We start from the raw sequence: 15,623 nt of genomic DNA, 5'->3' as shown, positions 1-15,623 counted from the left end.
CAAACCATACGTAAGCATACACATGCATCAATTCATATCATCACATATATGGTAACTACATATATGGAAAGAAATCGATATTACAATCACTTGTATAACATTGGTAAGTAAATCATACATGAATCAACTCAATATGAATAAGTAATGCTACCGTAATCAAAGTTATGCAACAGTAGTATATCATTGTAAGAATCTAATTTAGGAAACATATTAATGATATTCAAATATAGAAACTAGATTCATGCTATCTATGTAATTAAGGAAAATAACCATCCTTACCTTTTATAACTCGCAAAGAATCCTAAGAAATCAAGTAAGATCTTGGCAAACTTGAGAAGAAGGTCCTAAACAAGTATATACAACATATTAGGAAAGATCCCTAGCAGAATATATATCAAAATATCCCAAAGCAGACCAATTCTGGAGTTGCTTTGTACTCATTGGTCGAGTGGATTGGTCGAGTGGTCCGATCGACCAATCAGTCGACCAATGCAGACGATAGCTTATAAAATCGAGTTTTAAGATATGAAATCCGAATTTGGTGGTTCAAAAGGGTACTAATCAAGGGGTAGACTACATCAGTAGTATTCTAGCATATAGGGGACCTCAAAACACTAATCAAATCAAGGTATCAAGATCCAAATTAGGAAACAAAAAGTTACCATAATTAACTCAAATATGGATCTTGATGAATTTTGAAATAGAAAACAAGACAAGAACTATAGGAGGATGGATCATTGCTTTCGGTAATGAAAACATGAAAACATACATAGGTCTTCATGGAATAAGGCTTAGAAGCATAAATCTAAATAAGGAAATAAAACCTACCATATATGTAACTATCATGCATCATGAAGAACACATAGTAAGGTAGAAGAGAACAACTAGAATTCTATGGATTATGGATCATGGAAAGAAAACACAACTATTAACCACTAACATGATCAATGAAAGAAGATCCAAAGAGATCAGAATTCAGATTAGAAGATTAACAGAGATTAAATCATGGTTTGATCATGAATCCTTCAAAAGCTTGCAATGATCATGGTTAAGATCATTGTTCTAGCCTTAAATCCTTAGGATGATCATGAGAACATGTTCGGAGATGTTTGCAACAGAGAATGCAGCATCTCTTCTACTGTCTTAACTCAAAAAGGAAAGAAAAACAAAGATGGAGGAGAAGAAGAGAGAGTAGACATACCTTTTGATGCAAAAAGAAGAGTTCCGACGAAGATCCGCCAAGAAAACTCCAAGGATGCAAGAGAGATGACTTGCGAGAGGTCTTTGGTTCGTTCCGGAGGGTTTGGAGGCAGCAAATACGAAGTGGACTCGAGGTTAGACTTAAATAGAGCAAGAATCAACCTAATTGCCAAAGACAGCACCCATTGGTCGAGTGGATTGGTCGGCGGCCCGATCGACCAATCGGTCGACCAATGCTTGGCAAACAAGGCCAAAACAGGGAATTGAAGGTCCGGATCAAATCCAATCCTAAAGGGGTTTTGCACACAAGTCAAGTGACTTACCTAGTAGGTAGAAATGCCTTCAAACCAAGATAGAGAGCACTCCAAGTCCATCAACTAATTAGATCTTCATCGGGATTCTGTTTCCATAAATAGAACCTCATCATCAACCTTCATGGATTCAAAGCCGGACACCAAGTCCTCTCTTTGGGATGGCCCAAAGCTGACTTCTTACTTTACTTCGGGTCATCGGACCTACAAATAACAAGGTTTCCGGGTCAAGGTTAGGGCTGGGTTTCACATTCTCCCCCCCTTAAAGAAATTTCGTCCCCCGAAATTGAAAGCGTACTGTGTTTCCAAAGAGGTAAGGAAACTTCTCCTTCATGTCTTCTTCCTTCTCCCAAGAAGCTTCTTCAGGGGTATGGTTCTTCCACCGAATCTTCACCAAAGGAATGGCGCGATTCCGCAGCTGCTTGTCCTTCCTATCCAGGATTTCGGCCGGTTCTTCATCATAGGTCAAATCAGCACTAAGTCCTTCAGTGCTTGCTGCAAAATGTGTTCCGGATTCTCTATGTATTTTCGGAGCATCGAAATATGGAACACATTGTGCACACCAGCAAGAGACGGAGGTAATGCTAATCGATACGCAACAGGTCCAACCTTTTCCAAAATCTCGAAAGGTCCAATGTAACGAGGGCTAAGCTTTCCCTTAACATTGAATCTCATCACACCCTTCATTGGTGAGACCTTCGAGAAAGACTTTCTCTCCAACTTGAAATTCCAAATCGGTCCTTCTCTTATCAGCATAAGATTCTGTCTCGATGGGCAGACTTAATCCTTTCTCTTATCATATCTACCATAGCACTTGTAGCTTCAATCATCTCAGGACCTAAGACTTTTCTTTCACATGTCTCGATCCAGTACAAAGGTGTCCTACAAGTACTACCATACAAAGCCTTGAATGGAGCCATGCCTATTGTTGCTTGATAAGCTGTTGTTATAGGCAAACTCAACCAAAGCTAGGTGTTCATCCCAATTACCACCCATATCCACCACACAAGATCTGAGCATGTCTTCCAATGTCCGAATTGTCCGCTCGGATTGTCCATCGATCGTGGATGATGAGCTGTACTCAAGTTCAATTGGGTTCCCAAGGCCTTCTGCAAACTATTCCAAAACCTTGAGGTGAACCTAGGATCACGATCCGAGACAATACTCAATGGCACACCATGCGGACGAACCACATTATCCACATAAAGCCCGGCTAGCTTATCCGAGTATGAGTGATCTTCATAGGAATGAAATGGGCTGATTTGGTCAACCTATCAACAATCACCCACACAGGTGTCATTGCCTTTACTTGTCCGAGGCAAGCTAGTCACAAAGTCCATGGAGATATCTTCCCACTTCCAACTAGGAATAGGAAGGGGTTGAAGTAATCCAGATGGAGGTTGTCGAACGGCTTTCACACGCTGGCAAGTCTTACACTTGGCAACAAAATCATCAACATCCGCCTTTAGACCAATCCACCAAAAATGTTCCTTCAAGTCCTTGTACATCTTGGTGCTTCCGGGTGTACAAGAAAGACCGACTGGTGTGCTTCCTTCAATATTTCTTTCTTAACTTCTTCGTTTGCGAGGCACACACAGTCTTCCTCTAAACATCAAAGCACCATCCATGGATATACCAAAGTCGGGGTCCGACTCGGGATTCGAAGAAATCTTCTCAACTTTGGTCAAAAACTCTTGATCGGAACTCTGCTGAGCAACAATCTTATCTCTAAGACCAGATCTTGCCGTCATGGCGGAAAGAATAAAATCAGAATTCTCGAGGACGATTTCCAAATCAAAACTCTCAATAGAAGACCACAATGGTAAACTCAAAGCATTCAAATCCAAAGTCTTCTTCTGGTTCTTCCTACTAAGAGCATCAGCAACAACATTTGCTTTCCCAGGATGATACTGAATATCACAATCATAATCGGAGACGAGTTCCAACCATCTCCTTTGTCTCATGTTCAACTCCTTTTGGGTAAAGAAATATTTCAAACTCTTATGATCCGTGAAAATGGCAATCTTCTCACCGTAAAGATAATGTCTCCAAATCTTCAAAGCAAAGACAACGGCGGCAAGTTCGAGATCGTGAGTGGGGTAATTCCGCTCATAATCCTTCAATTGCCGAGAAGCATAGGCTACGACCTTGCCATGTTGCATCAGTACACAACCCAAACCAATCTTTGACGCATCGGTATAAACTGTCATACCACCGGAACTATCGGGTATAGTCAAAACCGGGGCAATTGTCAATCTATCTTTCAACTCTTGGAAATTCTTCTCACCAGGCGTCGGACCAAACAAACTTCTCTTCTTTCCTGGTCAACTTAGTCATAGGAGCAGCCAACCGAGAAAAGTTCTCAATAAACCTTCGGTAGTAACCCGCCAATCCAAGAAAACTTCTTATTTCCGTTATCGACTTCGGTCTCTCCCAATCAGCCACGACTTGGACCTTTTCGGGATCGACACGAATACCTTCGGCTGAAACTACATGACCAAGGAAAACCACTCTCTTAAGCCAGAAATCACACTTGCTAAACTTAGCAAACAACTTCTTTTCCCGCAACCTTTGCAAAGTGAAACTTAGATGACTCGCATGCTCTTCTTCGCTCTTCGAATAGATCAAGATGTCATCAATGAAAACAATCACAAACTTATCAAGCACATCATGAAATACTCGGTTCATGAGGTCCATGAACACCGCAGAGCATTGGTCAATCCGAAGGGCATGACTCTAAACTCGTAGTGACCATACCGCGTTCGGAAAGCTGTCTTGAAGATATCACTAGACTTCACTTTCAATTGGTGATATCCGGACCTTAAGTCAATCTTCGAGAACACAACTGCACCCTTCAACTGATCGAAGAGATCATCGATTCTGGGCAGCGGATATCTATTCTTGATAGTCAACTTATTCAACTCACGGTAGTCGATGCACAAGCGCATACTACCGTCTTTCTTCTTGACAAACAAGACCGGAGCTCCCCAAGGTGAAACTCCCTTCTCTTCCTTAACTTTTCCCACCTAGTGTGTCACCTTGGTTTCCAAATCAGAAGCAAGATATCCAAGAACATCATCAACAACTTGCTTCCACTCTTTACTTAAAATCATCAAAAATCCACTTGACCAAATGATTGGAAATCTTAAATCATGCTCAAATATATCCATATAGTCATCAAACAATATTCCATAAGGCAAAAATCACATTTTCCAAAAATTCAACAGCAAATGAGGTCACTGTGACCATTGGTCGAGTGGTTGGTCGAGTGACCCAGTCGACCAATCAGTCGACCAATGAAGACAGAATGCGAAAATTCGCATTATAAGCCTCATTTCCACATTCCAACCTCATTCTAACTTCTTCCAAAGGTGAGAGAGCTCTAGGGAAAATATCCAAGAGTTCCCACAAGTGTTCTTGAGGTGATTTAGTGCTTCAACAACAACACCACAACACACCATCTTCACAAACAAGGTAAATCTCTCATTCTTTCTTCCATTTTCATCTTCTCATGCTTGCATTTCAATAAAACCATGCTTTACTTGTATCCAATGCTAGAAATCATGCTTAGGAATGCTTAGAAACATATTCCCTAGGTTTTAAACACAATGACATCCATAGACAACAAGTTTTAACACATTTGGTGCTCATCTCGCAAAGTTTTATACCGAAATCGATATCTTTAGAAAAATTTCGTTTTCTCTCAAACCGCTTGAAATTTTCGCACGAGATCAAATGCTACATGCTCAAGATGACATTGTAGATAGGTCCATACAATTCGATTTAACCAATTTCAACTTTTCAAAAATCCAATTTTGACCTAAATTGCAAAATCCCCAAATTTCTTCTTGCTGAATTTTTCGCTTTAATCCATGTTTTCGATCGATTTTCATCAAAACAACTTCATAGACATGAAATTCCAAGTATTGTGCACATGCTAGTATGTTCAAATCAAATTTCCCCCAAATTTGAAATTTTCCGAAAAATTACGAAAATACCCTTTTTGCTCAAATCTTGAAATAGCACTAATTGGAAAATGTCTCTTGTCTCTTCCACAGATACATCATGCAGAGGGGAGGACGAGGAGGAGGTAGAGGTCGAGGTCGCATCGTAGGTGCTCTTAGGGGCAGAGGTCAGGTTCCTTTCGAGCCTAGAGAGGAGGTTAGGAGACCGGACCTATTTGACACACCTCGGGCCGAGTTTCGTACGAGGCCTACTTCAGCTATTGTAACATCGAGATGGGGCGTCTACTTCATTTACGCCAGCTCGAGCCTTTAGGATCCGGCAGAGGTTCGACACTTTACAAAGTGGACTCATCTCTTCACCGAGGATTTGCCGGGATACCCGGAGCTAGTGAGGTTGTTCTTCAGCAACCTTACTTAAACAGAGGAGGCTCGGGGCCGGGGACATCCACTCGGACTTGTCCTCGGGAGCAGTGGTCCTTCGGACTCGGATTCGCTTCTCTACCCGGACACCGGCCGAGATCTTGCAGGTCCCTTACTATCCACAGCAGTGTGTGTGGATACCGCAGGAGCGGATCCGGACAGCCATCCGATGCCGTACGAGCTTCGCGAGATATGCTTTACGCTATGGGATAGCCGCCGATGCTTCACACCGTGGACTAGCGGACGGATGACGGGTTCTCGCACGTATTATCGGTCGCATAGTCGGCCGAAACATCATGCCGAAAGCCGGACATCACCATCGGGTCACGTGATGGAGGCCTTGGTCATTTACCGCATCTACATGGGCTTCGAAATCGATCTCTCCTACATCATTCAGCAGGTCATGCCGGACTTAGTTCTGCGGCCTAGCATGCGGAACCTTTGCTATGGGAGGCTTTCGACTTTGATCTTCGGGCATTTCGGGGTGAGTTTCGAGGATACTCCGATGGACACTAGATCACGGGGATACCCCATTGGGACTTGGACCATTCGACAATGAGACTACATCGTTAGAGAGATCTCCCGGTCCAGAGGGTGAGGATGATGATGAATCGGAGGATGAGGATCAGGGATCAGAGGATGGAGGAGAGGATATCGGTCCCGATAGTGATGATCAGGCCGGAGATGATACAGATATGCGCGAGGCCGAGCCCCGTGCATCACGAGTTTCCTTCATCACACTTCGAGGCAGGCGGCCCTTCACATGCGGTTCCGGAGACTTCGGATCTTGGTGCACAGATGAGATCGATGACTTCCATGCTAGAGAGGATGGAGGTCGGACAGAGCAGATGTACGAGAGGATGGAGTCTCGACAGGACAGGATAGAGCATCGGGTGACTCAGCTAGCAGAGGAGTTCGTAGCATATAGAGATCGAGTAGATCACCTAGATAGTCCGTACCTTAGGATTTTCCATTTATGCATTTCAGATGTGATCATTGTAAAAACTTTTGAAATTAATGAAGTTCATTTTGTTTCTCTTTAATTATTGTATGTTATGCAACTTTCTTTTCCTTGCATTAGTGACATTTGTTCAAGTATAATTATGGTATGTTATTCGAAATGTTCGTTATGCCTCAAAGTTCAAGTTTCTAATTTCGTGTTCTATTATTCACTTCTAAGAGTAGAAGAGTCATTTCAGATCAATGACTCGAGAATGTTCAGTTGTTGTCTTTTGTGGTTAGGATCTCCTCGAACCTTGGGCTCGATACCAATCATCACGCCCTCCCAGCCGGTACCCTATCTGGCATACCCGAGAGTGTGATCCACAGCCCGAAGATCAGGTATCGAGTGATCAACCTCCCACATAAACAATAACATAATCATGAACAATCATAACTTGAGTGCGGAAGATAAATCATAGATCCAATAATGAAAGAATGAATCATAAACGAATCGGAATAATAGACATAATCAGAGTATCAAACAGATAAGTAAAGTGAAGCAAAAATCCCACTTTACATCCAGCGGAAAAGTAGCTCTAAAGAATAAACTAGATAAAAGCTAATCCCAGTAGCAAGTACATTGGGTAACTAAATTATTCTCCACTTTGTAGACGACATCCTTGTAGGTGTAGATCTCATAAATAGCACAAGGACGCTTCCACTCAATGGTCGGACTAAGCATCGTACGGAGCATAACCACCCGTGGGATCTTCAGAGTAATTGTGGTAACCGCAATCACCTTCCCCGGAGATATGTCTCTTCGCCTTGCGCTTCCTCATAGGAACCGTCATAGTACTCGAGACTGCAGGATAGTCTAACAACATTGTACAATAAAGGAATGAGTTTCAAAGAAACTCAAGAAGGCGCTTAAAATCCATAATAACACAAATGGCGAGGATTCCGAACAATCATAAATGCAATATGATATGAGACAAACAATGAATGAATGAATCTAACTCTATGTATGCTGGTCTCTATTGGCGGACATGCTTTAAGTCGTAGCACCGTACTTCTTTAGGAAAGTCCACTCACATCCTCAACCATTTAAGATATCTTGGATTCTCTCACGGATCATTTCACCGGTCTTGAGCAGCCGATTGGTAATGGGTCCTTCATCCCTCGAGACAAACCTTGGCAGGGGGTTAAGTCAACACACTCTCTCACAACCATTTGGTATAAGTATCGGCGCATGTCGTGGTAAAACCTAGCCAAATGCAAGTCTTCTACTTAGTTACATCAAGTCGGATCCAGATACTTCCATTCCTCGTCCCCGACGATCCTTTCCGGTATCCTTCACACTAGAGTCCTCATAGTCACCCGACTACGGACTCACCAACCCTATTGATCATCCACATATGGTAAACGGGAAGCTCTCACGTCCTCTCACGGGTTGGTTACCGGTCTTAAGCGCCGTGAGCCCATGTCTAACCATATGCAACCCTACCAATAAATGGCCCCCACAATGTGATTCCTGTCCTCTCACGGGTTGGTTACCGGTCTTGAGCGCCCATGAATCCCCATTGCTACCACGGGTCGTTCGGTCTCAATACCCCTCCGATTAGGGTCCGACATAACAGGACATCCTAGCCAAACACTACTAGACAATCCTATATATGTCATCCAACAGCTTTAGGAAGGTGTCCAGAGGGCATCTCCGGAAACATCCCATAATATTCCCGTAGTAGTCCAAGGACGGAAGTGTCGAAAGGACACCTCTCCTTTCCAAACCATACGTAAGCATACACATGCATCAATTCATATCATCACATATATGGTAACTACATATATGGAAAGAAATCAGTATTACAATCACTTGTATAACATTGGTAAGTAAATCATACATGAATCAACTCAATATGAATAAGTAATGCTACTGTAATCAAAGTTATGCAACAGTAGTATATCATTGTAAGAATCTAATTTAGGAAACATATTAATGATATTCAAATATAGAAACTAGATTCATGCTATCTATGTAATTAAGGAAAATAACCATCCTTACCTTTTATAACTCGCAAAAGGATCCTAAGAAATCAAGTAAGATCTTGGCAAACTTGAGAAGAAGGTCCTAAACAAGTATATACAACATATTAGGAAAGATCCCTAGCAGAATATATATCAAAATATCCGAAACAGACCAATTCTGGAGTTGCTGTACTCATTGGTCGAGTGGATTGGTCGAGTGGTCCAGTCGACCAATCAACGACCAATGCAGACGAGTAGCTTATAAAATCAGAGTTTTAAGATATGAAATCCGAATTTGGTGGTTCAAAAGGGTACTAATCAAGGGGTAGACTACATCAGTAGTATTCTAGCATATAGGGGACCTCAAAACACTAATCAAATCAAGGTATCAAGATCCAAATTAGGAAACAAAAAGTTACCATAATTAACTCAAATATGGATCTTGATGAATTTTGAAATAGAAAACAAGACAAGAACTATAGGAGGATGGATCATTGCTTTTGGTAATGAAAACATGAAAACATACATAGGTCTTCATGGAATAAGGCTTAGAAGCATAAATCTAAATAAGGAAATAAAACCTACCATATATGTAACTATCATGCATCATGAAGAACACATAGTAAGGTAGAAGAGAACAACTAGAATTCTATGGATTATGGATCATGAAAAGAAAACACAACTATTAACCACTAACATGATCAATGAAAGAAGATCCAAAGAGATCAGAATTCAGATTAGAAGATTAACAGAGATTAAATCATGGTTTGATCATGAATCCTTCAAAAGCTTGCAATGATCATGGTTAAGATCATTGTTCTAGCCTTAAATCCTTAGGATGATCATGAGAACATGTTCAGAGATGTTTGCAACAGAGAATGCAGCATCTCTTCTACTGTCTCAACTCAAAAAGGAAAGAAAAACAAAGATGGAGGAGAAGAAGAGAGAGTAGACATACCTTTTGATGCAAAAAGAAGAGTTCCGACGAAGATCCGCCAAGAAAACTCCAAGGATGCAAGAGAGATGACTTGCAGAGGTCTTTGTCTGCTCCGAGGGTTTGGAGGCAGCAAATACGAAGTGGACTCGAGGTTAGACTTAAATAGAGCAAGAATCAACCTAATTGCCAAAGACAAGCACCCATTGGTCGAGTGGATTGGTCGATCGGCCCAAGCCGACCAATCGCCGACCAATGCCGACAAGAAGGCCAAAACAGGGAATTGAAGGTCCAGATCAAATCCAATCCTAAAGGGGTTTTGCACACAAGTCAAGTGACTTACCTAGTAGGTAGAAATGCCTTCAAACCAAGATAGAGAGCACTCCAAGTCCATCAACTAATTAGATCTTCATCAGGATTCTGTTTCCATAAATAGAACCTCATCATCAACCTTCATGGATTCAAAGCCGGACACCAAGTCCTCTTCGGGGGGGGCCCAGGGGGCTCTTTTTTTTTTTTGGGGGCGGGGCCGCCAAAAAACAAAGTTGGCGGGGGGGGGGGGGGGGGGGGGGCTGCGCACCAACGAAGGGGGAGATGACTTGCAGGAGGTCTTTGGTTCGTTCCGAAGAGTTTGGAGGCAGCAAATACGAAGTAGACTCGAGATTGGGCTTAAATAGAGCAAGAAAAACCTAATTGCCAAAGACAGACTCATTGGTCGAGTGGATTGGTCGACTGCCCAGTCGACCAATCGGTCGACCAATGCCGACAAAGAAGACCAAAACGGGGAATTGAAGGCCCAGATCAAATCCAATCCTAAAGGGGTTTTGCACACAAGTCAAGTGACTTACCTAATAGGTAAAAATGCCTTCAAACCAAGATAGAGAGCACTCCAAGTCCATCAACTAATCAGATCTTCTACAAGATTCAGTTTCCATAAATAGAACTTCATCATCAACTTTCATGGATTCAAAGCCAGACACCAAGTCCTCCACTGGGATGGCCCAAAGCTGACTTCTTACTTTACTTCGGGTCACTGGACCTACAAATAACAAGGTTTCCGGGTCAAGGTTAGGGCTGGGTTTTACAATCTCTGGCTCTGAATATGCCGGAATATCTAGCTCCTCATAATATACAGTTTGTGGAGTAGAAACAGACTTTGCGGATGCCAATTTTGCCAGAGAATCTGCTTCATTATTTTGATTTCGAGATATCCTTGTGACTGAGAATTTTGCGAACCACTCCTTACATTGTGATACTTTTTTAAGATAGCTGACCATTCGATCATCTTTCGCACCATACACTCCCGTGACTTGACTGACCACCAGCTCAGAATCACTTTTTACTTCGATGCTTTGAACACAGAGAGATCTGGCTAGTCGTAACCCTGCAATAAGAGCTTCATATTCTGCTTCATTGTTTGAAGCATGAAAATTAAACCGAAGTGCATTTTGAATTACAAATCCGAACGGACTTTGTAAAATCACTCCCGCTCCTGATCCCTGCGAATGACTTGACCCATCTACATGTAAGGTCCACACAGAAGACACCTTACTAGAATCTTTTTCCTCCTCAGGTGATGAAATACTTTCAACAATAAAATCGGCCAAAACTTGTGCCTTTATCGCAGTTCTAGGTTTATAATCTATATCATGTTCTGTTAACTCTACTGCCCATGATACCATTCTCCCTGCCAAATCAGGCTTATGCAGTATTTTCTTTAAAGGCCAGTTAGTAAGAACAATAATTGGATGAGCCTGAAAATAGGGTCGGAGCTTCCTGGCTGCTACTATTAAGGCAAAAGCATGTTTCTCAAATTCCAGATATCTGGATTCTGCATCTAACAGTGTATGGCTTACAAAGTAGATAGGATTTTGAACAGTACCTTCCTCCCGGATTAACACCGCGCTTACGCCGCCTTTGAAGAAGATAGATATATCTGCAAGCTCTCTCCGGGTTTTGGTCGAGATAAACCGGTGGACCGGTCAACCTCCTCTTCGACTCTTCAAATGAATTCCGATCTGAGTCCTTCGACCATTTGAATTCGTTGAGTGCATTTAGATTCTTCAATGCCTTGAAGAATGGTGCACACTTATCTCCTGATCTGGATATAAATCTACTTAATGCTGCAACTCTTCCTGTTAAGCTTTGAATTTCTTTCATCTTCTTTGGGAGCCGTCATATTTAAGATAGCCCCGATTTTTTCTGGATTTGCTTCAATACCCTCTCGTATGACCATGAAACCTAGGAATTTACCAGATGAAACTCCAAATGCACACTTCTCATGATTGAGTCTCATTCCATTTCTCCTCAATACATCAAAGCACTCTCTTAAATCGGCGAGATGATCAGATTTAAATTGACTTTTTACAAGAAGATCATCCACATAAACCTCCATATTTCTTCCAATCTGATCAGTGAACAGCTTGTTCATTGCCCTTTGGTATGTTGCACCAGCATTTTTTAACCCAAAAGGCATAACTTTATAACAATAGCTTTCCCGATTGGTCATGAATGCCGTGTGAGGCTGATCCTCTTTCTTCATAAGAATTTGATTATAACCAGAATAGGCGTCCATAAAACTCAACATTTGCTGGACTGATGTAGCATCGATTAACTAATCAATTCGCGGCAAAGGATAGCAATCCTTGGGACATGCCTTGTTTAAATCAGTGTAATCTACACACATTCGCCATTTTCCATTATGCTTTTTCACCATTACCACATTTGCTAGCCACCTTGGACACTCGATTTGCTCAATGAACTCAGATCTCCTAAGCTTGTCCACTTCAACCTTAATTGCATCATGCTTTTCTGATGAGAAATTCCTTCGTCTCTTGTTTCACCGGTTTGATAGATTTATCTATCCATAGACAATGCTCCGCCACTTCTCTGCTTAAACCTGGCATGTCTTGTGCTGACCAGGCAAAGACATCTGCGTTTTGCTGAAGAAATTCTTTCAATTGCTCCTTGTCCTGACTGTTCTGATCAGCTCCTATCATGGTCCCTTTTTCTGGATTCTCCAAACCAAAACAAATTTTTTCCAGCTTTTCTACCGGTTCACCTCTTTGAATTTTTTCCTCATCCCTGTTATCCATAACTTCAACAGTAAAGGCGAGTGCCTTACCTTGTGCTTTTGAATCCTTCAAAAAAGTTGTATAGCTCTGCCTTGAAGTTTTCTGATCTGATTTGCATTCTCCAATGCCTCCTTCTGTTGGGAACTTGACCTTCAAATGTCTTGTCGAAATTATTGCACCAATAGTATTCAACGTTGGTCTCCCGAGAATTATATTGTATGCTGATAGACTTTTTATTAACAAAAATTTAGTAACTGTAGTTACCGTTTGTGGATGTGTTCCAAGTGTTATTGTTAGCTCCACAGTCCCCTCTACCGAAGTAGACTCTCTAGAAAATCCAAATAGCCTTGTGCTGCAAGGTTTTATCTTGACCGTATCCAACTTCAATCGCTGAAAAGCTTCATAAGACATGATGTCTACAGATGATCCTGTGTCTACCAGAACTCTATGAATATCTCTGTTTGCCACCTCGATGACCACCACAATGGCGTCATCGTGTGGTTCTTGAATTCCTTCCATTTCTTCCTCCGTGAAGACTATTTCCTTCATCATTTTGATTCTTCTAGGAGTAACATGAGATTCGACAGTATTCACATACCTGGCATGTAACATCCAACCCAAACCTAGACCGGACACCCTTTTTATTTTGGGATAAAGAAAGACTTGTTTGATATTAGACCTTAAAGTTGGACTTTAGTTTCAATATTATTATCTTTGAAAACCTTAGGAAGCCATGTCAGACCTTTCCCTTAGGGTAGATTTGTAATGTTTGGCCTTATCCTACCTTGGCCCGGCCCGGGACCTATTATGTTTGTAGGTCCGAAAATCCAAAGTGGGGGGAAATGAGACTTGTGGACCCTTTTGGTTGATGATTTGGTGTCGGAACCCAAGCCCATGAACATTGACGATGATGCCCCTCACTTGAGGGCATTGTCAGTGTTAGTTTTGAATCTGAGAACCGAAGAGGGGTGAATTAGTTGAAATACCAAATGAACTCCTGTGCTCAATCCGAATATATTTCCTGAAACTAGACTTTTTGATTGAATTGTGGAAGAAAATCTCACTCAATTTGACCTTGTATAGCCTTTCAAATCCCTACTTGAAGTTGCTGTTCTAAACCTGAGTTTTCTGCTGAAATCATTTTGGTCGATCATTTTGGTCGATACCATCGACCAAAATGTCCCAGTTTGCCAAGTTAATGATTCCATGGAATATTCCTTTTCTATTTAATATGACCTCGAGCCTTGAGCCTTTTGCAATCATTTTTCTCACCTGGGAACGTGGGGAGAGCTTCCCAAAGCAGCTCCTTAGTTAGTGTGAAGGGTATCTCATCAAAGACACTTAGTTTATCATTGATTCTTGCCTTCATCTTCTACACTAAGGTAAGACTCTTCATTCCACTCTCTACCCTACCATTTTCTACTCCTTTCTATTGTCATCTTGCTGATGGGACATTTGGAATGGTGCTGCAACCTTGCAACCACCACTCCAAGTGCCTACTCATGCTCAATCCATGATTCCCTTAGCCATTCATTGATGCTAATGCTTATATCTCATGCCTAGCATATGTATTCCATGCTTTACCTATTAACATCATACCATTTGATATCAAACTGAGCTATAAAGTGTATTATGTTCATGTTTAACATTGCCATATGATTCCAATCGAATTCCTATTAGTTCCTCTAGCTATTGCATGCTATTCCTCATCAATGCAATCAATTCCAACTCATGCTATGATGTTTATCACTTGAACTTGATAGCTCAAATTGGGGCTTTTTAATTAGACCATTGGATTGGGTTAATTCCTTGATTTATAGTGTCCTACTACTATTGTTAAGTATGCCTCCAAGTTCCAGATTGATCCGAACACCGGAAGACCCATTTCGGACCAAAATCCACAAAATCCACTATTCTGTCCCGAAGACAATTTTGGTCGATCCTTTTGGTCGATACCATCGACCAAGACCATCGACCAAACTTGTTGCTGACAACAACCTTGACCAGTTTTGATCCAATTGACATCCAATCTTCCCGATTCCTTCTCTAACTTATTATTGATGTTTGTTTAGGGCCTTAACAATTCTTTTGGACTAATTCTTGGTATTCTCAATTCATCATCAACTCAACCTAAGGTAAGGATGGTTATCTCCATAAACATATAGATCATCAACTTATGATTTATGTTCTTATTTATGAATAGAATCTCTTGATTTCTTTTAATCGTTATAAGACTGTGATATACGTGTTAGAACAGTAGTATTGAAATCTTTATACTCTTGTCATGTTACATTACTATTCTTGTTTACTTATGTCTATGATGATTCATTTCAATATCATGATTTAACTTGTATTATGAAGATGTATTGGATGCATGAGAAGTGATGAACTTGAATATGTGATTGTCTAGGTATAACTTGGGATTGGGGAGTGTCCTATTGACACTTCTGTCCTTGGACACCGGAGGGAATAGTATGGGATGTTCTCCGATGGTGCCTATCGACTTTTTCCCGGGTTATTGGATGACATACATAGGATTGTCTAGTTGTTTGGCTAGGATGTCCCTGTCGTATCAGACCCGAATCGGAAGGGCATTGAGACCGAACGACCCGTGGTAGCAATGGGGATTTATGAGCACTCAAGACCGGTAACCAATCCGTGAGAGGTCATAAACCTCATTGTGGGGGCCATTTATTGGTAGGGTTGCATATGGATAGACTTGGGCTCACGGGCGCTCAAGACCGGTAACCAA

This window comes from Hakea prostrata, chromosome 7 (genome assembly GCF_041222555.1).
Source record: "Hakea prostrata isolate BN-2017 chromosome 7, UWA_Hpros_2, whole genome shotgun sequence".
In the NCBI taxonomy this organism is placed as follows: domain Eukaryota; kingdom Viridiplantae; phylum Streptophyta; class Magnoliopsida; order Proteales; family Proteaceae; genus Hakea; species Hakea prostrata.
The sequence above is the reverse complement of the archived record's forward strand: the minus strand, read 5'-3'. Positions refer to the sequence as shown.